We start from the raw sequence: 27,621 nt of genomic DNA, 5'->3' as shown, positions 1-27,621 counted from the left end.
CAACAGAATTGACTTCTTTTGTTCTTGTGCCGTTACTGAAGCATAGAAAATGGGTATAAGGAAGGAAATTCTTTTAAAACTTTTAAAAACTTTTTTTAACGTTTATTAATTTTTGAGAGACAGAGAGCGAGGGGAGGAGAGGCAGAGAGAGAGGGAGACAAAGAATCCGAAGCAGGCTCCAGGCTCTGAGCTGTCAGCACAGAGCCTGACATGAATCCACAAACTGTGAGATCATGACCTGAGCCGAAGTCGGTTGCCTAACTGACTGAGCCACACAGACGCCCAATGAACAAGGAAATTTAAGCATGGAAGCTAAATGGAGAATAGAAGTCTCCATCCAATGGGTCCAAATAACTAAGAATAGTGAACCCATATAGACTTAGCATTCCTTGCTGCCCACACATTGGGGCAGGGACTTCCATTTTTGCTTTCTTAAGCCTTCACAACAACAGGATGAAAAAAAGCACTCATTATCTTCATTTTATTTTTGAAGAAACTGAGGCTTAGAGAAGCTAAAAGAAGCTTTCCAAAGTCACCCAACCAGAGACAGGACTTATACAGACAGTCCGGGTCCAAAACCGATGCTGGTCCCTGATCCTTGCTCTCTTATCCTGCATACACTGTCTAGTGTTTCCCTCTCCTCACACTCCTGACTGAACGAAGAATAACTTCACCCCTCACAAAATCACTACTGAGAACTCCCCTTGACTTCCTTTTAGACTGCTGTGAGGAGGAGATTTATGTGACTGATGAATGAGAGGAAGACCACAGCCCATCAATCCATGTTCCTGCCTATTTGCAGTTATCAAGTTAAAAGGTCAGAAACATGACAGAACGTAACATCCACAACCCTCCATTCCCCCCCCCTTCAAGACTTCCTGTCTCATGGGGAAATTTCTGTTTTCCTTATGGCTGGCTGACTGGATAAGCATTAGCTGTGTAACATGGATTTGATTGGCCTTGGGTCCCAAGGTTTCATCACAAGGGTATATATAAGGCAGACTGCTTGACTTCCTATTCAAAGCACTCCCCAGTTCAATTCCACAAGCATCAAAGCCCATGATCTCTAGTCAGCTCTTAGGTCTAGGTCTCAATTGGTTCAGAACTCTAAAGAGAGAAGGGCATGAATTTTATCTGTCTGAAACTCCAACACAGGATATTTTGATATGCAAGGCATCCCAGTGGTCTTCAGCATATGATCTTGGCTATAACCATGAGCCTCTTACCTGACGATAACATGTTGAGAATACACACCTTCATAAATGCTGGAGAAGTCGACTAATTAAAACACTGCTCTAGCGATGCACAGAACAGCTGCATTTGAGAGGGCTTCTCTCTGAAGGTCTGCATAGAACCAGGGCAGTAGATAACTCAAGAGTCAAAGAGATGCTTCCAGCGAGGTTCACTTGACTGCTTTCTGTGTACATACAGCAGTGCTCCATGCCCGTTGATGTGCACTGTGCCATGTACCTTTCCCCATCCTTTCGAGCAGATGAGCTGCCCCTGTCAAAATAGCTTTCTATCCAGGCAGAATTCCTGGAACTCTGGGCAAAATACCCATGGTGCATCTGAAATAAATTTCCTTAGAGAAGAGTGAGACTTAAAAACCTGTATAAGTATTCCCTTACTTATAAATATGTGGACCATCATAAAATGACAGTTTCAGCCCATTTTACTCAAAGACATGAATGAGTGGATGTATAAAATTAGGTTCTGACACTTGCTTAATAAGAGACAGATCACCCGAAATTACAATGGCTTGTGGGGTGATTATTTCACACTGCTACTACTTCACGGAAAGATGGGCACCTCTCTTCACATGGGACTGTGACATGGGACACAATTAGCTGATTTTGGATGGAGTCATCGGAATGCAGATCCGTGTATATAAAGTATATGCTGTATGCTTTGCATACAGTGGATGAATTGCCCGGTCAGCTGCTCCTAATATCAGGTTGCAAGTAGGTTTTGACGGCTTTATGTTCTGTTTCAAGTTTATAGCCCCACTAAAAATATTTAGAATTTTAAAACTTAAGATACAAGATTGTACCACAGGCTGTTTATTACTCTGAAGAAGCACATTGGAATTCACTTACTGAATGTGATTTCTATTTTCCAAAGATTCTTTTTCTCCCTCTCTTCCTTCCTCTCTTCCTTCCTTTTTCCCTCCCTCCCGCCTTTGCTCTCTCCCTTCCTTCCCTCTCTCTCATCCTTCCCTTTCTTTTGCCTCTCTTTCTTTTTAAAACAAGGGACTGCCTTTTATGATAAAGTGATAGAGAGGTCAACAATGACCTTGAATTGCTGTTCATGTCCAAGTTGTATTGGAATGTAGATGTCAACTCATTCTAAGAAAAGTCCCCACATAATGAGAAAATTCATACCAGGCCCTGTTTTCAGCCTGAGAGTCCCCTTCCAGCCTCTCGGGAACTTCAGAGTGGGGAGAGAGCCTCCTTAGTTGGACACTCAGCCTCTGATTTCCCCGGAGGGCTTGTTTTTGCACATTTCTGACAGCCTGACTTTTGACCTGAAGGTCAAGACTTAGGCTGATGAAATAGAGTTCAACTTAAGTCAGTAGTTCTCTGACCTATTGTTATGTTTTCACTGGGTTCTTCTGCAAACAGAACATTGGCTTCTCTAGTAATTCTCAACAGATCACACCTCTCTGTGGATCAGTTGACCTCTTCTCTGATTTTTGAGTTGGCGAGAAAGAGCTGCATTGGTGGGGGAAGGAGGAAAGACTTGGTATATGTTGAGAACCACACAGAGGAATGAAAGAGCTCTAGACAGAGAACCACTGCTGTTCACAAAGCCTTCAGGCCCTGATGATGGAGGAACCAGAGGCCAGGATGTGTGCGCACCAGGCACCTCTGCACTCAACAGCCTGGAGAGAATACTAACATCCCATCTTTGGAAAGCATCTTACAAATCATTTAGTCTGGGGGTTTCTGGAGATGTTTATTTACAGCTTGACCTTTTCTTCAAATCTAACTCAGATTACCAATTTATAACACAGACACAACCAAAACTGCTCTGGATGAGGCTTTCCCCTCCATCCAATGGCCCCGAAACGTCTCCGCAAAGCCCTAGTCTAATCAAGGTGGAACAGAGGTTGAAAGCTGCTGAGAGGCCAGCACGAGCCATGGCAAGGGCTCCTCTGCAGGGCCCTGAGGAGCAATGACATGACCCCACACAGACTCTAATCCCTTTCTCCCCCTGCAGAGTCCTTTGGATCCTTCAAACAAGCCTGCTCCCCACCCCTGTCCATGTCCACATGACAGGACCACAGCCAGTACGTCCTTGTGATCTGAAGCTCTCATCGTCTGTTGACATCAGATTACTTGCTCTTTGAGGTCAGGGATCTTCTGTTTCATCTTCACAGTCTCAGGGGCTAGTACAACATCCTGGCACACAGTGAGTGTTTAATAAATGCTTGTCCTTGAGAAAGTAGTGATAGCTAGGAGGTGACAGATGGATGATTAATAATAATGTAATAGGGGTGCCCAGGTGGTGCGGTCGGTTAAGCATCTGACTCTTGATTTTGGTTCACATCATGATCTCACAGTTTGTGGGTTTGAGCACCATGTCAGGCTCTACACTGAGAGCGCAGAGCCTGCTTGGGATTCTCTCTCTCTCTCCTCTCTCTGCCAATCTGCACTTGCACTCTAAATAAATAAACCTTAAGAAAAATAATAAAGTAATAATAAACACTCCAATTATTGAACTAGGCATTGGGTTCATGATTTTACATATGTATCTGTTTTTCTGAACACTGAACAGACATTGTTTACCCTGATAGAAGAGTTGAGTCTGAACTGACAAAGCAGGGCCACACAGCTCATGGGTGGAGGGACTGGGATTTGAATCCAAATATATCTTAACTTTTAATCTTTTTTTTAAAAATTTTCTTAATGTTTTATTTATTTTGATACAGAGCATGAGAGGGGGAGGGTCAGAGAGAGAAGGAGACACAGAACCGAAGCAGGCCCCAGGCTCCGAGCTAGCCGTCAGCACAGAGCCCGACACAGGGCTTGAACCCACGAATGTGAGATCTGACCCGAGCCGAAGTCGGAGGCCTAACCGACTGAGCCACCCAGGCACCTCTTAACTTTTAATCTTGATGATGGGGTGTAGAGGTTGAGCCCAGTGCTGGCAGACGCTCAGTAGGGACAACTGGGGAAGGAGGAGAGGAAGGGTGGCTGGACTGAAACTGGGCTTTGATTGTGAAGGAATCTGAGTTGCTGTTTGGGAATTTTTCCTAAGAAAACTACATGTGTCCCCACCATCACTGTTACCCCCAGTTCCTCTCTGCCCTTCTCTCCACCCATTCTCTTTCTGACCTAGACTTAATTCCAGCACTCACTGGGTGGGTACTGTCTGGATTCCTAAAGAGTTTGTGTTACTAGATAGAATATTCCCACCCAGAGATGTCTGCTATCTGGTGATGTCACACATTAGGAGCAAGAGAGGTAGGAGGCGGACCAGAGGACACAAGATGATAGATCTACGTGGATATGTGTGATGCAACCTCATAAAAGCCACTTAGCACATTTGATGTTATTCCTTCCTTTTCAAATTTCTTCTTGCCAGTTTCCCACAGTCTCCCTTTCTAATTTCTTCCTCTAGTGGATCTTATTTTGTCCCAGACCATCCATGAAAACTATGACTCCCAGAAAGCATCATCCCTTAAGTTCTGGCTGCCATGATCAGGGCGATATTCTCCCTCCTGACGCTCAGCACACACCTTTTCTTTGCACTGGCACCTGTCCCACCATGACCTGATTCTTTCTCCTTCTAGACCTGATTCTTCCTTCTTCTCTGTCAACCTCAAGGTGAGGATGTGAACCTTTAGAGCCCCCTTGTTTCATTATTACTGGAACCTGAAATGTGGTTTCTCACTTCATAGGCTACATGGCAAATGAAGATGGTGGCAAGAAGCGAGGTTTGGTATCCTGACTGGTGCCAAAGATTTGGTTAGAGCTTTGAGGCCAATTTCCAAGTGACTTGGGATTAGGGTAAGAATACATGTTTGAGATACATGGAGGAAGCACCAGCTCTCAGGCAGGGACATCTCTGAGAGCAGTTTATTAATCCCATCCATGTGCTGAGCATTTTACAGCTCACCAAGGCTTATTCCTTGTATATTCTCTCATTGGATTTTTACAGCACCTCTCAGGGGTTGACAGGAAAATATGAGCATCCCCATTTTACACACATTCCATACTGCTTAGTAAGGAAACAAAAATTCTGACACTTGTCCACAGTCCCTCAACCTTTTAGTGTAAGAACCAAGTGTTTTCCAAACTGTGGAGATCATATGAATAAAGGAACTAGATAAAACACCTAACAAAATGTCTCGTGCAATTTTGTATTCAGGAAGCCTCAGTCTATATCCTCCTTTCCTTTCTGAATCCTGGACCCCTGCTCTTTGTTTATTCACCATGCTGGAAAAATAGGTGAAATGGACTGATGTGAATAAAAGGAAAGGAGGAAGAAAGTGGCACTTGCTCTCCAGGGGCCTGCTTCTAAGACAAGGTAGGAGGACAAAACTGATGCCATTGTAAAACCTGTGTTTAGCATGACATTGTTAGGTGTGACCAGCAGAGAGAGTGGGGAATGATGCCGGTCTTCATCTCTGTTTCACTGTCTCCCTTCCTTCCCACCCTGATTTTGTGCTTTGTTAATTACTTAAGGCGAGGGAATGGGAGGTGTCCAGACTCAGTCTTCTTGTTCACTCCTACCCCTCCATGGGCCTTACCATTTCTCAGAGGCCCTGTCAGCTAGAGAACAAAAGGCAGAGTGAACACTTCATCTCTCTGAGGCTTGTGCATCGGCATCAGAACTGTCCCCACCATCATACCTTCCCCAGGGTCCCACCCATCTAGCCACCCTCGCCCGCCCAACTTCCTGGAAATCTCTGTTCCTCTAAAGCACACTTTGGCTTTGTTCCCAGAACCAGGCAGAATGGAAATGCTTTCTAAGAAAAACATGTACAGGGGAATTACATTCTGATCTGATGTTCCTTCACCAAGACCATCGTGTTTGTTCTTCACCAACATTGCTTCATCCTCCTTTCTGTAAAGACTGCTCTTTTTTCCCCTAGTACTTAAAAAACAAAGTCCAACCCATATGAATTGCTTTCTCATCCTGGCAAAATGTGATTAATCATACATTGGTATTATGGTATAATAACTTGGAACAATGGTTCTGGGGAGTCTCTGGGGTATCCCTTCTTTGAGGATGTTTAAAGATTTGAAAAACCCTCAAGAGACCCTGGACTATGACCCTCTTTCTCTCCTCTATCTCTAGCTCAGATTGTGTTCTTTCATAGTTTGTTGAATTCCACTCACTGCTGCCATCTTTGGATAATGCTATCAAGGATCATGACCATTTCCCAATGTCTACTCCTCTAAAATGTTTGTTCTTTCTCCTTGCTCACTGCCTACAATCCAGTACATATTATGTTGTTTGATGTTGACCTCTTTTGACCTTCAAATCATCATTGAAACTGGCTTTCCCAAAGGAAAAGAATTTTAGGCCCCAGACTGCAACCATTGTGTTTATCTCACGCAGAATTGTTCTGAAGGCTTCTGTCAACTTAATTCAAGTGTGAAGCACTAAGCTTGTACTCAGCTTGGGGAGCAGTTTAACTACAGGATATACTGTTTATTACTTTAAAATTGGAGCTGCTTCCATTAGTAGCAATGTGGCGCTATCTGCCAAGCCCTGTGTTGGATGCTGCAAATACCAAGGTGGTTATAAACAATCCCGGCCTTAGACTCTAAAGGAATTCTTACTGGGTTTTCATTTTCCAGTTTATAGATCTTTCGTCTAGACTCTGCCTTTCAGATTATTCAACTGCTGTGTTATGATTCATTTTTGTTTCGGCCCTTACCTGTATCCCAGACCTCTTGAAAGAGTAGCCAAAACAATGGTGAAGACAAAGGGAAGGGCAGACTTGAGTTCTGCTCTTAATTCACTCTGTGACTGTACATTTTTCTCTTTACTTCTCTGATCTCAGTGACTCTCTATGTAATATGAGAAGAATAGGGATACAAGGGACCCTTGGGATATAGTCATTACTGGCTGAAAGACACAAATATTTCTGAAAAGGTGACTATTGCTCAGATGTTGGAGATGTAACGGTAAATAAAATTTGGTCCCTGACCCCGAAAGGCTTACAGTCTAGCAGCGAAGCAATCTTTCAGCCTGTGGCTCCTGCCTTGTGCCTAGCACATACCTTGAACTTGGTACTGGAGGACTAGATATTAATTTGGGCAGGGAATTTAGAGCTAATTCTTTCACCACATTTGCTATTTCGAGTGGAACCAATCATCTTTCTACCTTCTATTTCTAGAGGAGAAAGATATATTCTGATGTAAATCCTGAGCACTCACATAAAATCTATAACTGACTTTGCAGTGAAGTAAAGTTGGAACATTCAGTTCCATAACTTTGGGTAACTCATGGCCTCTTTTTTTACTCTCCTGATAATGAATGGTTTAAATTAGATGAGTTCTGGGGTCCCTCCCACTCTAGCATTCTTAGAGCTGAAGATCATGGCCACATCACTTGGCCATTCTACCGGTGTCCTGGCTCAATCCTCAGGAACATGTGTCTAAACTGAGACATTTAATTGTCTCTTCTCCCGCTCTCTTCTCCCTTTGACTCCATCCCCAGTCCCTGCAGTCCAGATCCACTGCCTTGGGCCTGTCATATGTATGTCTGCTTCTTGGCCTCTTAGTTCCTTCTTCACTTCTGGATCAGCTCTTTTCATCTTGAAATCAGACTCTCTCTCTCCTTGTATTTTACCAATCCTCCTAGCCTGGCTGATCAGTACCACCTTCCCCCCTCAGCTTGTACCGTATTTTGCTCCTGTAAATATATTTCCTTTAAAGCTTTATGGTATCCATTTTATAAGCAATGTAAAAATGAAGATACTAATTTTTATTTTTTACACTCAACTCTTTACAGATTGTCCCTTTGTATTGCAATCATTTCTGTCATTACTCAGGTTACATAACCTCACTCTGTGTACCTGGCCTCATGCCCTCTACTGTTGGTTAAAATGCTCCTGTAATCAGTGACTAGTATAACACATAGGCATATATTAGGGTAAAAAAAGAAACTTTCAAAGACATTATAGGAATCCACAGCTGCTTCGTCTGAGTAGCTGGCTATTCATTTGGTAGCTTACATTTTTGTTTAACATTGATAACTGGGAACTGGTTTAAAATTTATCTAGATACTTGCTAACTTGGAGCATGTTTCCCTCCTTGAGAATTTTTCTTAGAGGTATTTAAATTTATTTTGGTCACTTGATAATCAAGTTGCTATATTTGGCTTACTTCAGCCATAAAATAATTTAAAAACTATAAAAATCAACTTTAATGTTTTTTACATTTCTTGAGGGAAAAATTACCCTTTTTAATCTACACTTCTTTTGTCAATAACTTGTATTTTCCCAGAGTCATAGTGTTTTTGATAGCATGATTTCCAATAATATTGGATTTCTTAATAAGGCAAATAGCACATTACAGCAGAGGAGACTGTCATTAAACTTTTTGTTATTGTATTATTTTGCATTCTTCTCTTGCCATAATTTGTAAAGTGTGAGAGACAGAGCTCTCTGGGGGCAAGAGCTAGGCAAGATGGCCCTGGAAGGGCTGGGGGTGGCATCTCTGAGGTAAGACAAGGTGCTCATGGGTAGGAGGAAATTCCCCTTGCCCTCCACATCCAATCAAGTACAGGAAAAGATTGGCACCAAATGGCGGGAACACTGGAGGTAGATGATCCCAAGGACTTAACAGTTAGGTAGAGTCTTCTTTTCCATTGATGGCTTAGGTCAGTGATTGAGATACAACTCTAAGGAGAAAAAGTGGCAGTGATCAAATTTCAGAAGTTTCCAAAGATGAATCCCAGGGTCAATTCATCTGAGATACAGTACAATAAGAGAGTGAATTTAACATTCAAGACAAACAGGGAAAATTCCATCTCTTGGAGGAATTGAAACCTTCCCATGGACCTTACTTCCAAAGGAGCCTCCATCTTGCCCAGACTGAGACACTTTTTGACCTGGAGTCTTTGTCTCATCTTACCTTTTATTTCCATTCCTTCCTGCTACCCCCAGTCCACCAACAAAAAATGCCTTGCACATCCTCCCTCCTGCTTATTCCACTTCCCATTTCCCTCTTAGTTGTAAGTTATATATCAATTCCTCTCAGGTCTCCAGTCCTTCATCCTAGCTGTCCCCAGCAGTAGCTTCCACTCATTCCAGCAAACCAGAGTCAGCGCTTAAACAGTGTTAGTCAGTGGTAAGACCTGAGGGAGATGAGGTGAGCATATGGCCCAGCAGAGGCTCTGGGAGGAAAGTGAGGAGGGCATTTTGATGGTTGTCTGAGTTTTAAAGGACAAGTGAAGACCGGGAAAGGCATTTCTTCTAAGTGCAGTGGAGACAACATTTGCAAAGGTAACAATCATCACTACAGCACTGGGATGGCATGAAACTGCAAAGTATGTCAGGGAGTTTGGTTTGACTGGAGAGGAAGGTGAAAGGAATAAAAAATTTGGAGGCAGATGAAATTCAAGAGGTGGTGATGTGCCACAGTAAGCAGTTCAGAGTTTAGCAACATATAAGTGAAGCAGATCTTTGAACAGAGAAAACTATGATCAGATGCATGCAGAACTCTGGGTTGATTCTTATGCCACATTCCATCCTCTGCATCCGGCCCTATACACCTAACCCAGCATGCCTCCCCACCGAGTCCACCATCATCTCCCCAAATAACACCATCACCTCCCCACCCCACCTCCACTGCCATTCCCTTCACCACTGTCCCATCACAACCTCCTCTAGCACTGCCTCCCTCTCTGCACTCCCTTTGCCTCTTCCATCCCCACACACCCCCCACCATCCAATTCCACTACCCCCTCCTCTATTCCTCTACCACCACCACTTCATTCTCCAGAGGAGATTTACATTTCCAATGGTTACCAAATGGCAATATTATGATTTATTCATGGACTGTGAGGCACTTCCTCCCTCATCACCAGCCCCACCCCCTCCACCATGAGGAGTGAGCTGAGTTATTGTATTTGTTTTCTGAGGAATATCTTTATCAAGGGTAAAAGTGAAGATCAAGGAGGCAACTCATGTTTCTTTACTGCACATCTCATCTGCCTTCCCAGTGCTTCTCTCAGCATGGAGTAGACTATGAAAACATAACTTATCACTGTTCTTGTGAATGCCACTCAATTGAATTCATGGAGAGCTAAGCATCACAGGCTCCCAAAGTGTTCTACTAATGGGACCTAACCCTCCATGTCCTTGAAGCAGGTGTTCTGCTCTGCTGGTTTCCAAATGAGGCCTCCAGCACCAGTGTCAGCTAGCTGGCTTCCATGAGAGAACGTTCTTCCTGAGTATAAGTTCAGCTGGAAGTGTGCATGGGAAGTTAGAAGTCTGAGAAGTAAAAGGGCCAAGGATGGGACTAGGAGTCAAAAATATTCAACTCAAGACTCAATCCTGCCAGTTTCTAAACAGGTGACCAGGGTCCTTATTTCTTCTCTCTGAGCCTCAGTTTTACATATGTAAAATCATAATGTTGGAATCATTGATTCTAAGAACTCCTTGCCTTTATTATTTGGGGCAAATGGGTTGATTCTTTTTTTTAAATTTTTTTTAATGTTTTATTTATTTTTGATACAGAGAGAGACAGAGCATGAGAGGGGGAGGCGCAGAGAGAGAAGGAGACACAGAACTGGAAACAGGCTCCAGGTTCTGAGCTAGCTGTTAGCACAGAGCCCGATGCGGGGCTCGAACCCACAAACGTGAGATCTGACCTGAGCCGAAATCAGAGGCCTAACCGACTGAGCCACCCAGGTGCCCCTGATTCTTTTTAAGCTAAGTTCAGCACAAGAGTAAGAAGCTAGTGAGGATCTTTTCTCTGAGGCTACATTCTCTCAACGTGGCCTAACCAGAAAAGGACTCACCCATGTTCTTGAAAAGTCAATGTTCCATTCTCAGGACCAAATGGGCCTTTACACCAGGGTAGGTCCATATCCCCAGTGGTTACCAGCTGGCAATACCATCATCTATTTATTGACCATTTATCATTGGTTTGTGGAGCATATGCCAGCCAGACACTATGCTAAGTGCATTTCAAGCCACTTATCATTTTATCCTTTTAACAACCTCATAAGATATATACTACTGAGATCCCCATTTTATAGAAGAGGAAACTGAAGTTTGGAGAAATAAGTCATTTTAGAGTCATTATGAAGCAGGGAATGGCAGAACAAGCCAAGACCACATGGCTACCTCATTTTCAGACTCTGTGCAAAATGAAAATGTGGGATTTCTTATTCAGAAAACAGGAAAAAATTATCACTAAAGGTAGTAAAATTTAGAGCTATTTCCATTCTTCCACAATGTCTTCTACTTTGTCCTAGTATTTTTTTAATCTGCTATTTAATTTTGTTGTAAGGAAAGAAAGTTAAAATTCTACATTACTAGCATGGATTTTACTACTCACACTTACATTGTGCAGTAACACTTTTAAATGCAAATATAAGAGCATTTCATTCCTATGAGGAATCACTGAAATCACACAAGTCATATTTTGTAGTTCATAGAGGCACAGATGTTTCATTCTTACCAGAACAATATAAAAATTGCACAAAACGAGTTCAGATATTTTTATTTCACTTCTTAATATAGAAACACTCTCTGTTCTTGAGTTACTGGTGAGTAGAGAAGGCTGAGAAAAAAAGGAATAGTGAGGTGCCCAAACTTTCCTTTTCTTTCTTGCACTCTTTTTCACATAAGTGGTTAACTGACAAGGAAGTAATATGAGTAATAAAGTACATGATAAGATTCTTTACTCACTCTTCTTTCTTGGAATGCCATTGCCTTTGAAGCACATTAGATTCAAAGTGTTCTAAAGGAAAACGTGGCCTCTTCTGACTGCTGGAGGCCCTAATCACTCCGTCCTAGACATCATCTGCTTGACTGGTACTTGCTTTGAGTCTCACTGAACTCTAGTGCATTCTGCCAGAATTCCATGCTCACAGGATTTCATGAACATTGTATGCAAATGGAATTCCAAGAAGCAGCAGTGAGCACTTTCACTGTGGCTCTCTCATGTCCCATGGTCCCATTGAATTTTTTACTAAGAATTTTGCCATGACAATGGCAAAGTATGGCAAGCATGGGGTCCTTCTCATTATAGGGCCTCATGAAGTCAGTAGTTTTAAAATATGCCCACAATTACTACAACTTCTTTTAGGAGACAGAGCTTAATTCCCTTCCTCTTAAGTACTGTAGTGTACTTAGTGACTTACTTGTGACGAATAAAAGGAGGCACAATGATGGTGTATGACTTCCAAGAGTGGATGAAAGACATTGTACCTTCAGTCTTCCATCCTCTCTTCCATCATTTGCTTTGGGATAGACCAGCTGCCATAACATGAAGACAGAGCCCTGTGGAGAGCTCCACATGCGAAGCGACTGAAGCCACCTACTAATGGCCAGTGAGGAACTAAGACTTCTTGCCAAGAGCCACACAAGTATGCCATCTTAGAGGCAGATCCTTCAGTCCAGGTCAAGGCCTTCATGTGATTGCTTGGCTATCATTTTAAATATAGCCAAAGTCACCCAGCTAAACTTCTCTTGAATTCCCAACCCACAGAAACTTTGAAATAATAAGCAGTTTTGTTTTAAGCCTTTGAGTTTTGGGATAATTGGCTATGCCACAATAGATAACTAACATACCATTGTTTTCAAACAAAATTATACTCTTAGTACAATCCAAAGAATCAAAGTTATATCCAAGAGTTTTCCTAGCTATGTTTAATGAAGTGTCAGGAGATCCGAAATGAATAAGAGACCAGCCTCTACTTGTAAGGTACATACTGGGAGAAGAGGCAGAAGATACTCAAATTTATAGGTGTCATTTCTGTTAGGCGCCATTTAATATGACCATGGCTTATCTCCTGCTCTGATCACTGGTGAATGAGGACTAGGCACCCATCACCACCCCCAGACACTCCCCTAAGGGAGAAGAATTGTTAATCTGATTGGTCGGTATAGTAGCAGATGCTGTAGGTGCACGAGATCATTTTCCTTGTGCCCGCCTCAAACTTCACTGTCATTTGGAGGACCAAATCGAGGCACACTTTACACAGTTCCTTAACAGACTCCACAGCCTGATCTACCATAGACCAAATGGCCTAGGCTAGTTCAGACCCTAAGGAAAAAATGTGGCTTTTCTCATATCACTTTTGATTATGCTTCAAATTGGATTTTCCTTAAGAGCTAATGCTAAGACTTTATTCTGGGTTTGAAGGTTAGTTAGCAGCGAGAGAAGTAGAGGCCTACCTAGGATGTACCAGCAACATACATATACCTAAAATGAGCCCAGAAACCATCACTGCACAAAATCTAATATTAAAAAGCACAGAGCCAAACAGAAGTCTGGATCACTGTACGTTAACAGTTGGCCTGAGCTGCTGGGCTAGCAGTCTGAGGTGGCTGGTGCCCCTAGGCAAGGAGAAGCAGATGATACCATGGCTAAGGATGGAATTTGATCACAGAGAAGGAGACTTATTTAGGGAACAGATGGAATTGACAGGGTAGGTTGTAGAGTCTGGTGTTAGTCATGAGGCCCAGATGTTTTCAAGTAGCAAAGTGTATCTCTTGGTTTTAGCAGCATTGACAGTGATCACTAGGTTTAGAAAAAATAGGAACTCAACTGGGAGGAGGCAACTGGGAAAGCATGTATCTGATATTGATGGGAAATGTTATTTCTTTTTTTTTAATAGTTTATTTTCAAATTGGTTTCCATATAACACCTAGTGCTCCCCACCATGACCATCACACCCTTCCCTCCCTCCCCCTCCCCCTTCAGTCCATGGTTCATTTTCAGTATTCAATAGTCTCTCATGATTTGTGTCCCTCACTCTCCCCAGCTCTCTTTCCCCCTTCCTCTCCCTATGGTCCTCTGTTAGGTTTCTCCTGTTAGAGCTATGAGTGCAAACATATGGTATCTATCCTTCTCTGCCTGACTTATTTCTATTCAAGAGGTCAGATAAGAGTCTTTAGGTCTCCTCAAAAGTCCTGAAGAAGCTTTACTTCTCAGTGGCTTCCTGTTGCATTCAGAGAGGACCTTTCACACTTGGCCCCTGTATCTCCTAATACTCTTGCTAAACTCACATTGCCTAAATCTAATGGAGAGGAAACACCAGACAAACCCAACTGAGTGACCGTCTACCAAATAACTGGGGCACTCTTCTCAACTGTCAATATCATTAATGGCCAAAAAAAAAAAAAAAAGACTGAAGGACTTCTAAATTAAAGCAGCTTCAAGGGACATGGCGGCCAAAAGCAAAGCATGATTCAGAATTTTCTTTTGTTCTTCAAAACATCATGGGGACATTTGGCAAAATATAAATAAGGCCTGAGATTAGATCATATCTGCATTGCATCAATATTACCTTCCCAGGTCTGATCATCGTTTTGTATTTATGTAAGAGAATGTCATCATTTTCAGGAAGTACATGCTATGACATCATAGTGTTTAGGGAAAAAGTAGCATGTCTGCAACTGACCTTCAAAGGAATCAGAAATATGTGTATATGAATATTTATAATGTGTGTAATACAACGTTATATATATATTTATGTTACTATGACAGCTTCACCAGTAATTCTTCCACATACGTCTCTAGAAGTGGTTGGTTTGGAGGAGGCAAAGCATGTATCCAGGATAAGGCTTCTATTCCTTTCCTGCTAAATAAAAACATCTAATCTATACAGCAGGATCAGTTAGAGGCAGAGAAAGTGGAAACTGGCATTTTTCTCATTGCAGAAAGGCACTGCCCTGGAGAGTTACTACATGAAGGTAAAGTACATTATCAAATACAATAAGTCTGTTGCACCTGATCACTTGGCAAAGGGGACAATAGAGGCAAGAGCCTGAGCCATGACTGAACAGGAGTGATTTTTAAGGCATTAGCACTAATCCACCAAGAAATTTAGTCCCCCAAATTTCAGGCTCCTACAAATACTCAGATAAGTCTTACCTACTGCAACTGATTAAGAGAGTTAGAATCTCCCTTTTCATTGTGTTGGGAGAAAGTTCTACCTCTCTGGATTGGGATGGGTCATGTGTGAACGGTTCCTCCCTACACCCTGAAAACCCTGGGAGTTCTTCAGCCCTTGCCACAGAACAGGATGGAGAACAGAACGCTTGCCAATGTCTAGCCATCAAAAATTTCACACTATCAAGACCTGCCCAGGACAACGTGATTATTTGGATGTTCAGATTGTCCCAGATTTCACCAGTCCAGGCTCTTTCAGACTGGTTACTGTGTCCATTTGACATATCTACATCATTCTTTGTGCACTTTCTTACTTTTTGGCACAAAAGGGTATTATCATCATGTCATCTCATTTTGTATTTTTTCCTGATCCAGCCCCAGATTCAACCATTTCTCAAAAGAATCTTGATTCCTTTTAGTGGCAAAAGGCATTTAGATCCATGCTATGGGCATCATTGTTTCTAGATCCTATCAGCAAATATAGAAAACAGATATATGCAGGCACATCCACTCATACATACAAGCTTATGTGTATGCATATATACTATCTATGTCTAGATCTATGTACTAGAAACCACGAGTTTCCATGGATACCTACATTTCAATTCAGTGGCACAGGATTCATTCCATTTTTCCCCCATGCATAGTTGGAGGCTTCTCATCCACCAATGAGAAATATGGCACCCATTTCACACTATATATGTGCTTATTTGTTTAAAACATAAAAAGTATTTTCAAAATTACTAACCCATGCTTCTTTGAACAAAAGAAGCCTATTAACTAGAGTTCAATATTTGTTTAAAAATTGTGGTTTTTTTTTTCTTTAGCCTTTAGGCATGTAGTTTAAATATTATGTCCAGAAATTATTCAGGTTAGATTTTCTTTCCCACTTCAGTATGGTTATATAATTTATTTGATTTTTGGCTTGGTTCACTTGCTTTTGTTTGAATCACATTTTAAAACTTTTTTCTCCTCTCCTTGCTTACTTTTTGTTTTTAAAGCTATGCAAAATGTTAACATAATTCCCAAAGTCTGAACCGTACAATAGATATGTGCCAAAAAGTGTCATTCTCCTCATTCCATCTATTCTTCCAACCTTCTTCTCACTCACCCTTTATAAGTAACTATGGTGGACAGAATTCTAAAATGACCATCAATGACCTTGACCATTGTAAATACCTACCCCTTCAAGTGTGCATGGAGTCTGTGCCTATGATGTGGTAGCACTCTCCTGATAATGTTCTTTAAAAGCAGAGTTTTCTCAGGCTGATATCAGAAGTCAGAGCAATTTAAAAGACTTGACACATCATTGCTTTCTTGAAGATGGAGAGGAACCTGTGGCAAGGAGCACAGGAATTTGAGAACTGAGTAGCCTTTGGCTGAAAGCCAGCAAGGAAACGTGGACTCCAGGTCCTACAGCTGCGAAAAACTGAATTCTGCCAGCAACCTGCATACACTTGGAATTGGGTTCTTCCCCAGAGTCTTCAGATGAGAACTCACACTGACTGACACCTTGATTTTGTACCTATGAGACTCTTAGCAAAACCCCAGTCAAGTACACCTGGACTTCTGACCTACAGACAGTGAGTTAAGAGATGGGCTTTGTTTTCAAACACCACTAGAACAGAAAATAATATAGAAACCAGTCTCACTAGTTTCTAACTTATCCTTACTGTATTATTATTATTTTTTATAAGCAGTATATGGTTTTTTTTTTTTGGCTTCTTTATCCATCTTTCTGGAACAAAAGGTAGCATACTATTTATACTTCTTTGTAGTTTGCTTTTTTCCACTTAATATATCCTGCAAATCACTCAACCTTAGTTCGTAGAATTCTTTCTTTATTGTTTTTTTCCTGCACAGAATACTCCACTGTGTGATTTTAACATTGTTTATGAAACAACTCTTTTATGTGTGGGTATAGAGTCTGTTTCCCATAGTTTTGCAATTATAAATATTGCTGCAACGTATAATTCTTTGGGTCCTCAAGGGAATTCCTAGAAGTGATATTGTCAGGCCAAAAGATACACCTGTATATGATTTTATTCAATATTACCGAATACCTCTCATAAGGCTTGTACCATGTGACATTCTTACCAGCGATGTAGTTAAGTTGATGAATGCATTTTATGTAGTTTATTGTTTTCCTGGGTACCTTTTGGGGTATAATGGAAACATCAGATTTTTGTGGCAGCCATTACAGTGATTGCTTTTCCTTTTTCAAAAATGTTGACAAATTACTTTCCAGGAAAATTGTTCTGTATTCTCCTGATACTGTATGTGAGCACCTGTCTCATTACATTTAGCCAGTGGAAGGATCTGACTTAAGTCTTTTTAAAAAATATATTTAGGCACACACTGAAAAAATATTTTGGCCAAATAAGAAATGGGAAATGCTAAAATTATATCTGTCTGAAATAAAAGGTGAAGACAAATATTATCACTATCAGAAAGTAAAATGTGGGGATACCAAAAGTATTCTGAAATTGTTTAAAAATGTAATTATAATGATAAATTTTAATATGAAATATTTAAGTTAAATTTTTAAACTTTTAATTATAATGCAAAAATAGCATTTTCCCAGGTCAGGTGTTATTTTGCTCATGCACTCATTACTGAATGTTGAGTGTGATATTAAATAAAATCTCTTCCATCTGTGATTATGGTGATGTAAGATATTTTGGTAGCACTGATTTTTCTCTAACTTTTCTTTTTTCAGATTTAATATTCTTAATTATGTCAATATAGAATGCATCAAGGATGTTGACCTTTCAGCCTTCATAAATTTTGAGATGACAAAGTAAACATTCTGCTTTTTTCCTAGCTTCATTGTATATTTAGAAAATTAATAAATTATATGCTCTTTGAGTGATTCATGATCTAAATCAAATACAATAACTAAAAACTGAATATAGTGCTTAAAGGCTACTTTGTATCTTGCTTCATATTAATTTTACTTTATAAATGCAAATATACAAAGATAAATAAATGAATAAATAAATAAATAAATGAAAACAAGTAAGCAAAAAAATTCTCAGAGATCAAAATAATTATCTACATATGCTTATCAGGGAATATATCTTATTATTCTGACTCATTCTTATTGAAATGTTTATGTGTTTTACTTCAAAAAGCATGCTCTTTCTAAATTTATCAAGCTAATGTCTTCTCTTAATGTTAGTATTAACTGGAGATGTATTTTCCATTTTATTCCACTAATTGGAAATTCTTAGCAATTATTTTATGTTCATGAAATTAACAGCTTTAATGATCATTATAATTATTGCAATATTTTACTCTTTCAATAAGTTATATACATCTCTACTTCAAATAAAGAACTTTAACACACAGCACACAGAGAAATCATCACTAGGATGCTTACCTGATTTTGCATATGCATATGTATCATTCATACTACTAACCCTGTTACATGGGCTACTTCTGATAGTCCTATGAGGTCACACGGTTTTAACCACACACAAACTGAGAGATGGCAGAATTGATGTTGAAGAAGAAACAAGCTCGAGCTGAAAAGCTGATGTCGTTGAGCATACAAGGCTGGAGCCAAACGTATGAATCCCTAAAATACATTATTTCAGCATAACTCTTATTTTTTGAGTACAAGTGAGGTTGAACTCTTCCATGTCAAATGATACTCTTTATTTCTTGTTCTCTGAATTACACCTTCATGTCTGCTTTTCAAATTTGTGGCTGTAACCTTTTCCACTGTGGTTCGTAATATTAGTCCCTCACATTTGTGGAGTTCTTTATGGTATCATTGACTATAATCACCATGAGTGGTGGCAAAATAGATGTTATTATTCCTATTTAATAACTATGGAAACTGAGATTTGGAAATCTGAAGTAGCGTGCATAAAAGCTACCCAGTATGGGTATAGGATGTGTATGAGGCAAACCCCGTGATGTATTAGAACGTTCGAAGTCCCTCTGCTGCCACCACCTTATTCTGAATGTGGACTTAATCTCTTTCTAGCAGAACACAAAGCATATGAAGATCCATTCATTATTCATTCTTCCATCCATCTTTCAATAGCTCTTTCCTGAGGTGTATCATCAACTGAGTTTAGCTTCCTGCATATATTTATAAAGGATGACTTAGGTGCTGTCTGGTCTCTTAGAGAAATTAAGGAGAGGGGAAGCTAACAAACCCTTCCTGATAACCAGAATTTCCAGAGAAAGGGTGTCATGTGAGTTAGATGCATTATCAGCATGCTCAGTATTTAAAATTTTTTTTAATGTTTATTTATTCTTGAGAGAGATAGAGGGAGAGAGACAGAGCTCGATCAGGGGAGGGGCAGAGAGAGAAGGAGACGAATCTGAAGCAGACTCCAGGCTCTGAGCTGTCAGCACAGAGCCCAACTCAGGGCTCGAACCCACGAACCGTGAGTTCATGACCTGAGCTGAAGTCGGATGCTTAACCAACTGAGCCACCCAGGCACCCCAACATGGTCAGTATTTTAAAGAACTCAGACCTATTTATTTTTTTAGGAAGATACATTTGTCTTTACTAAGAATGTCCATTGTACAAATGAAAACCTTTCTGCCAAAAGAATTCATGGTAAAACTTTCACTTTTGTGATGTTCTAAAATCCAGGCCATAGGGCAAGACTGGCTCCTTGTCCAAAAAAAGAGAAAAGAGAAGAGAAGAGAAGAGAAGAGAAGAGAAGAGAAGAGAAGAGAAGAGAAGAGAGGAGAGGAGAGGAGAGGAGAGGAGAGGAGAGGAGAGGAGAGGAGAGGAGAGGAGAAGGAGAGGAGAGGAGAAGGAGAGGAGAGGAGAGGAGAGGAGAAGAGAGGAGAGGGGCAAGGGGGAAGGGGAGAAAAGAAAAGAAGGAAAAGAGAAAAGAAAAGAAAAAAGGAAATAAAAGAGTTAATATAAGAAGCTGAGCAGTGGGAATAAAAGAAAAGGTGCAGCACAAGGAGAGGAGAGCCTGCGGTGGATGGGACAGGACTCCCTGGGACCTGGAAATCAGAGTCTCTTGTTTGCAGTTAGTCTCATTAATGCTAATTATTCAAAATAGCAGCATCCTTTTTCTTCCAAGATTCCCAAGAAGTGCATATGTTGTTTTTCTTGCCCTTTTTGATGTATTAACCTTTTTTTTTTTTTACCTCAATTTCAGTTTTTGCACCCTCTCACTCCGACTTGTAGTATGTTTACTGACATCCAGGAATTTTCCCTGATAGTGATTGCTGCTGTTTTCCAGGAACAGGAGGATGAACATGACTTTGCAGTACCATTGCAGGCTTCCAAGTAGAATTTCCTCCCCATCTGACACATCTCTAGAAACTGTACTCACCCAAGTCTCTGGCCTGCAATTATTGTGCACCTGAGAGGGTAGGGACAGGGTAGGATGAAGGCATGAGTTCAGGAAAGCTGATGTGACTGTCACACTAGCCTGGCTCACATTCAAGATGCCTACAGGGATAATTGGAGACTAGGGTGTCCGTCTTCCTATCTGTGGTATGAACTCTATAGACAAGAACCAATTGAATCCAGTGAAGAGGGATGTGATGGAAAAAGCAATTCTGCTAATGGCTTAGACGTTAGAAAGCTCTGGATCAAAGGATTTTTGCATCATTAAAACCCCAGGAAAAGAGCACTGTGGCTTCATGAGGCAGGTGCCTGGCTAATATCTCAAAGATTTGCATTTGGGGGTGAAGCCACAGAAACAATTTGAGGCTGAGGTTATCCCTGGATCATCCATAGGAAAGAACAAAACCTTCACTGGTGAATCAAAAACTAGAATTTGACCAATAGAGGCTGCGTGAAATGTGATGTGCTTTGGTTTTCTGCTAGCCTGATGTAAGTTAATGTCCATCTGAACACCAGCAGTTAGTAACAAGCAGCAGAAAGGCCCTGGGTATAAGGTGAGGATTACTGACTATACATATGCAGGTGTGCATGTAAGTGTGCGCGTCCGCATGCACACAGACGCACACGATCACAACTTGCCAGCACTGTGTGCTGCTTATAGATATGTAATAAAAACAGTGGAGTAGATTCTTCATAAAATACTATCAATTCTTTGAGAGCCCAGACTAAACATGTAGGCAAATAAAACAGGTGGCTTTGCCTTCCATGTGCTTATCAGGGACACTGAAGAACTGTAATATTTCTCTGCAGTCAAGTTTCTAAAAACACCTCTAGAAGAAGAATTCTAGAATTCTCTAGAAGAGAAATTCAAATATAGGAAAACTTAAGGTCTTCTCTGGAGGGAATATAGGGAAAGAAGAGAGACTGGGAGACGAATCTACTTTCATAATTGTTGTATCAAGGCTGGATGGATGAGAGGCACCTCCACACGGTATCTCAGTGGGAGCCCCTGGTGGGAATAATCCTCTGGGAAACAACTCTTTCCTCCAGGTGCAGAGAAAAGCGACTCTCAAGACCATTGCTGCTCGTTTGTGATCGTGACAAGCCAAATCGGGTTTCTAGGTTTGGTAAATATAAATAAAGAACACCTAGATAAATCTGAATTTCAGGAAAACAATGAATAATTCTTTTAGTAGAAATGTGTATGTCCCATGTAAATAGTGAGTTTATGCCTGAATCATTCCAAGGAAATATTTTGTGAGACCTACTTATGCTAAAAATTAATCATTGTTTATCTGAAATTCAAATTAACTTGTCATCCTATATTTTATCTCACAACCCGAAACTCAACCTCCCTCTTCCAAAAAAAAAAATTCTTATTCATTAAGTAGAACATAGTGGCTCTATGGGCAGGTCCAGGTCTTGATGATGAAATAAATGTTATTTTATAAGAATTAAGATTGTATACTTAATAAAAAATAATACAGGTCCTTATAAAAATTATTGTCATTTGAAATTATTATATTTTTTAGAGAGCATGTGAGCAGGAGGGGCAGAGAAAGAAAGGAACAGAGGATCCGAAGCAGGCTCTATGCTGACAGCAGCGAGCCCGGTGTGGGGCTGGAACCCATGAACCATGAGATCATGACCTGAGCCAAAGCTGATCACCCAACCAACTGAGCCACCCAGGTGCCCCTAAAGTTATTTTTAAAAGAAATATGGATTTTGACAATTCAAACTATATAGACACATACAAAGAAAATTTTAATAATCTACTACTATTCAATATCGTATCTCCATGGTGACCAATATTCATTGTTACGTATTTGTATACATTTTTATTACAGTCATGTGTGTATGTATTTATGTGTAATTCTCTTTAAATGGGAACATATGACCCTGAACTAGATATGCATACATTAAGGCTGTCTAGTCAAAGGACCTGGAAGATCACGGCTCACACTGTGGACAATGGCAGATTAACATCCTGATTCTATTGTTCTCAGCCTTGACTCCAGGCACATGTTCCCTAGGACTTCCATTCTTCCCGAGGTCACACTCCTCCATCCCCGTGCTAATACAGTAGCCACTAGCCATGTGTAACTGCTGATAACTTAAAATGTGGCTTGTCCAGAGGGAGATGTGCTGTGAATGTTAAATATGCACCAGATTCCAAACTTAGTTACAAAACAACCCATTACTAAATCGTATGTTCATTATGTGTTGAAATGATAATATTTTTTGGAGGTACTGTGCTAAATAAAATGTGTTCCTGGAACTAATTTCATGGATTTCTCTTTACATTTTAAAAATGAGGCTGCTAAAACATTACATATGCAATTTACATTGTATCTGTCCTGGCAGAGCTTTTCTAATCCAAAATTCTCCAAAATGGCACGCGTTCACCCAAGGGAAACACAAAATGCTTCCTCGAGGGTGTAGAAAGAAAATGTTACTTCCATGCTTACTTATTTTTTTCTTCTCTGTTGTTTATGTTTTTGTGTCAGTCTCAGAATGCACATGATATATCAGTATGGTAACAAGTGAGTATAATTTGCAATAAACAAACACATTTATTTGGGAAGGTAGTAAAAACATATTCGCTGAGTGGAATTGCAATGAAAAATTAAAATACATGGAGGCCATATTAGTAGGGGAAGCAGAAGCCCGGTCTTCCTGAGCCTCATACTTCTTACAATGCTTCCCTGGGGGTGTGTCCTTCCTTCCATTCCTGTGCTGAATCAAGTCCAAAGCTTCCCAAAGAGGAGTTATGAAGCCCTAAACTTTGGCTTCCCGCTTCTTGGATCTTAGGGTTTGGTGTCCCTGTTCCTCCAGTACCCTGACCCTTCCCTCTAGCAAGGTTAAGCTGCTTCTGACCTTTCCCACCTTCTTCTCTGATGGTCTAGTTCCCACCCCAAGGCACATGGACCTCCCTCACCCTCCCCTCACTACAAGGTCCTCCTGGGGCTTTGAAGGTTACAAAGAACTGGCTTTACATCACTTTGATCCGTGATGAGAAGAGAGAGAAGGCACAAGTGACATGAGAAAATGATTGATGCCAGGGCTTGGACCACGGCATGATTCTCTCTCAAGTCCATTCTCATTCAACTGAAACCAGTACTTTCTCAACCCTGACAACTGATGCTAGAAAGGAGTTTGGGGGAGTCCATTAAAATGTAACACGTTCTTCAAAAGGACATCTGTTCAGTTCAGTTCTAGGTGGACATTTGGATAAAAAGACCTCAGTGGGAGCAGTGAGAAATATGGGATTGAAACATGAATGGTCAGGCAGTTTCACAGAAGAGGTGGAGCTAGGGCAGAGCTTTTTAAAGGGGACTTGGACCCTCCCCATCGGCTCAGGTACATATGCGCGCGCACACACACACACACACCCCTTGCCCTCCCCCCGGGACCCTCTCCCTTAAATTGACACCTGCCTTTGTTTCTGGTAATTCACATCTCTCTCCCACTGACACACACATTCAATCCCTCACTCTTATACTTGGAAAACATTTACAGATCAAGGGCTTGTTCCGTGGAAGGCATCAAAATGCAAAGATAATTATGTCTGATGACAACATTAAGTGGATTCTGGGTTTGCTCTTGTAGGTTGAACCTCATAAGCTTGCCTATACTAGTTTCTGACCTAATGGCCATTTTATATGGTTACATTTAATATTTTTGATGCACACACATGCATATTCTGGGGTCTTACCAATATAGAACATTTGTCAAGGACACAGATTCTAGCATCAGACTTTTTTTTTTTACCAGATTTGAAAATTTAAGTAACTTTAACTTACCTCACTGAACTTCATTTTCTTCAAATGAAAATTTTAGAAAAGTTAAGAGATTCTATTTCATGGAGCTGTTGTAAGGATTAAAGACATAATGGGAGTGCCTGATTGGCTCAGTTGGTTAGTGTCTGACTTCAGCTCAGGTCATGATCTCAGAGTTCGTGGGTTCGAGCCCAACATCAGGCTCTGTGCTGAAAATTCAGAGCCTGGAGCCTGATTCAGATTCTGTGTCTCCCTCTCTCTGCCCCTCTCCCCACTCATGCTCTGTCTCTCTCAAAAATAAATTAAAACATTAATTTTTAAAAAAATTTTAAAGATGTAATCTTCATAAGTTCTTACTAGATTGCCTGGCGCACTGTGTTCAGTAAATGTTAGCTGCTCTTACCATCGTTGCTGGCTGGTGCTATCACTACCATCCATGAAGCTCTATTATATGTATTCCTCTTTGCAAAACAATAAATGAACCTTGCTCAAACTCCAGTAAAATCTCTTGCTGTTACTCCCAGCCAGCAACACTAACCACTTTATCAACAAGGAAGAAAAGAACCTCTAAACCATAAAAATTCAACAAAAGTTCTTCAAGGAAAGCATTTAGGGATTTTAGTGTTTGTGTTTAAGTGGAGAAGTCAGCACAAAATGGCAGTGGAGCCCAGAAGGGACACAGAAGATGCCCTGGGTACGGGAAGAGGGGTGGCAGGTGGCCTTGCTGGCTTTGTTTCACTCTGGGGCAGGGTTTTAGCGTCTAGAGATTTGCCTGTTTATTCTGAACGGGAGCCAAGGGGAGAGTGCCCTTGTGAGGAGTCTGTGGTGAGTTTCATGTTTGTGCAGGGAGAGTTTGGAGGGCAGAACATGGCCACAAGGGCCAGTGGACAGAGAGAGCTGTGCTAGATCTTGAACGAGCAACTGACAAGCGTCAACGCTCTGATGAGGACACACAGTCGATTCAACACAGGTTGCTGAACTCCAAAGCCAGAAGCTAAAGAAATCATTGGTGCTGTTAGCAGTCTGCCGGCCAGAGGGCTGTGCCAAGCCGGCTAAGATCCTCCTGAAAAATGCACATTGAACCCGCCCCTACAGAGAAGCTGCAGGCTAAGTGTCCCTTCCCTGTTGTGGCCAGAGGCCTCCACAATACTTCTGGTCAATCATTCCAACAACCAAAGCAAGTGTTGTTTGCAAGACAGAGAGTGAAACAAAGGAAAATCAGACAAATAGATGCTGCACTAGATTGTTTGGTGGATACAAAGGTTTGACCCCAGAGGTGCCAAAAAAGAGCATAAGACCAAGTAGAGCAAGGCTCTGGGCACAGATGGGGTGGATCGAATCTCACCCTTAGCATTTCATATTTATGGGGCACAAGGCCAGGTCTTTTTGTCCATGCCTCAGTTTCCCCATTGGAGAAACGGTGATGAAATCCGCCTTGCAGGGTTGTTGTGAGATCGAAAAGAGATGGTAAACGTGCCTTGCCTGGTGGACATTAGTTTCCTTTCCTACCTTCTAGAAAGTCATTCCAGGAAAGAGCCAGCAATTCTGAGCCTGACCTGCACACACAGCCTGCCCTGCCTTATGAAAGCAGGTTCCCCCTCCCCTTCCCTCTCTGCCTCACCCTGTCCTCTCTTTCTGGCTTTTCCCCCAGAAGGCCCCAGGGCTCCCAGGCCAACTGCCAAACCACAGGACGCTGTGATTGGCTTTCAGGGCCCCCCCCTCGCCTCCCTGGCCCCCTCTGACACCATCCCCTTGTAACAGTCCTGCTCAGGGCTCCCTCCCTGGAGGGTAAGGCCCTGTGGCCACTCAGCTATGCCGGCACTTGCAAGGGGATTCATCTGAAACCACCATCAACAGTCTGTGTTTATTTGGGGAACACACAGGAGCCAAGGGCTATGAATGGAGCTGCGTTCCAGAACACTCCATGAGCCCCATCAGGCTATGTCAATCAGGCCCTTTACCTGGAAGGAAGCTAGGCTTTCTCTTTCCAATTCCTCAAAAAGGGGACCACACATTAGCTGCAGAGTAAAATTTTTTCCACCCACCGACAATGCCACCCAATCCTGTGCTGGATCAGAGACGGGAACTATCAGAGCAATGAGGAGAAATGGTGGTACCAAATCTTACACATTTACAGTTGCAAGGGATGGGCAGACTTGTTTATGTTACTCTTTCAGTGTTTCAACTGAACAGTGTTTCCTCCTCACAGGAGGAAAGTGTACACATTATGAATATGCAGCTAGGAGTGAGTGGTGGGCCAGAACTGGCCCTCCCACTGGGCTCTGACTTTTTCAACTACACCATGAAGCCTCTTATACCACAAGAATTGAGAACATAGCTTAGTAACTTCTCAGTGTGGTTATTACAAGCAGCCGTGGGTCGGGCCGGCTCTCCCCAGCTCCCATACCCACTTCCCATCTCCATATTCGGAAGCCTCACACCCGGGGATCTGAAATCAGCAGCGTAGATGGGAGTCCTTACACCGCAGAAGCCAGCACTTTTGTCCCTGGAGAGACAACTGCTAAACATTTATCAACAAACCACTGCTTGCCACCCTCCTAAACTTTGTGAGCAAAATTTAAGAAACTGTTTTTAAAATTTTTTAATGTTTATTTATTCTTGAGAAAGAGAGACAGAGCATGAGCATAGGAGGGGCAAGAGAAGCTCACAGAATCCGAAGCAGCTCCAGGCCCTGAGTTGCCAGCACAGGAGCCCGACATGGGGCCCAAACTCATGAACTATGAGATCACGACCTGAGCTGAAGTTGGACGTTTAACCGACTGAGCCATCCAGGCGCCCCCAAAATTTAAGAAACTTTTTGATAGACCACAGCTTCATCAGTCCCTGTACCTTCTCAAAAAAAAAAAAATCCATTCCCCAATATTCTGCCCTCAGAGTACACACCATTTACTCTCCCTTCTGGAAACACTCCTACACTTGACAACGGCTACACCTCACCTTTTCTCCTCTTTTCTGTGTTCTGTTAAATGCTTGCTGTTCTTTTTTTCAGGCGTGTGTAAGTAATCCCCCAGAGAGACATCCAGGTGGATGATTGCAAACCCCAGATCATCCTGCCAAGGCAGCTCGGAGCCTTCTGACGGCCTCCATGGCCCCTTGGATGCACCCACTTCCAGACAGTGTCCCTCTCAGCTGGCTTCTCCTAAGCCTGCACCTTTCTCAAGTCATTGCATTTCCAATCTAACCACAGACTGTTTTGGGGGCAGATCAGACACCTAGGACTTTAGGGCAGCAAAGTAAGGAACCCCCAAGGGACAGCCCTGCCCCTTCCCTTCCCTCTTCTGTTTGCCAGGGTGGTGTGGGTCAAATGATGCCTGCATCCCTTTTGACCCGGTGGATCGCCCCCTAGGTCACTATGTTCCTTTCTGCAGTTTGGTTGTTCAGGGAAGTCCATATATAT

General features: G+C 41.7%; 1 long non-coding RNA gene across 1 annotated transcript in view; it reads right to left on the bottom strand.

Moving 5' to 3' along the window:
- Nucleotides 1-8,544: 8,544 nt before the first annotated feature.
- Nucleotides 8,545-27,621, bottom strand: part of LOC115286376 — a 42,502-nt gene continuing 23,425 nt past the window's right edge. Inside the window, exons 3-4 of the long non-coding RNA XR_003906032.1 lie at nucleotides 16,276-16,427; nucleotides 8,545-8,862 (exon numbers count right to left, since the gene is read on the bottom strand). This is a non-coding gene — a long non-coding RNA (uncharacterized LOC115286376). The remainder of the gene's footprint in view (nucleotides 8,863-16,275; nucleotides 16,428-27,621) is intronic.

The sequence above is a fragment of the Suricata suricatta genome, chromosome 3 (assembly GCF_006229205.1).
Source record: "Suricata suricatta isolate VVHF042 chromosome 3, meerkat_22Aug2017_6uvM2_HiC, whole genome shotgun sequence".
Lineage (NCBI taxonomy): Eukaryota > Metazoa > Chordata > Mammalia > Carnivora > Herpestidae > Suricata > Suricata suricatta.
This window is presented reverse-complemented; position numbering and strand designations above follow the sequence as displayed.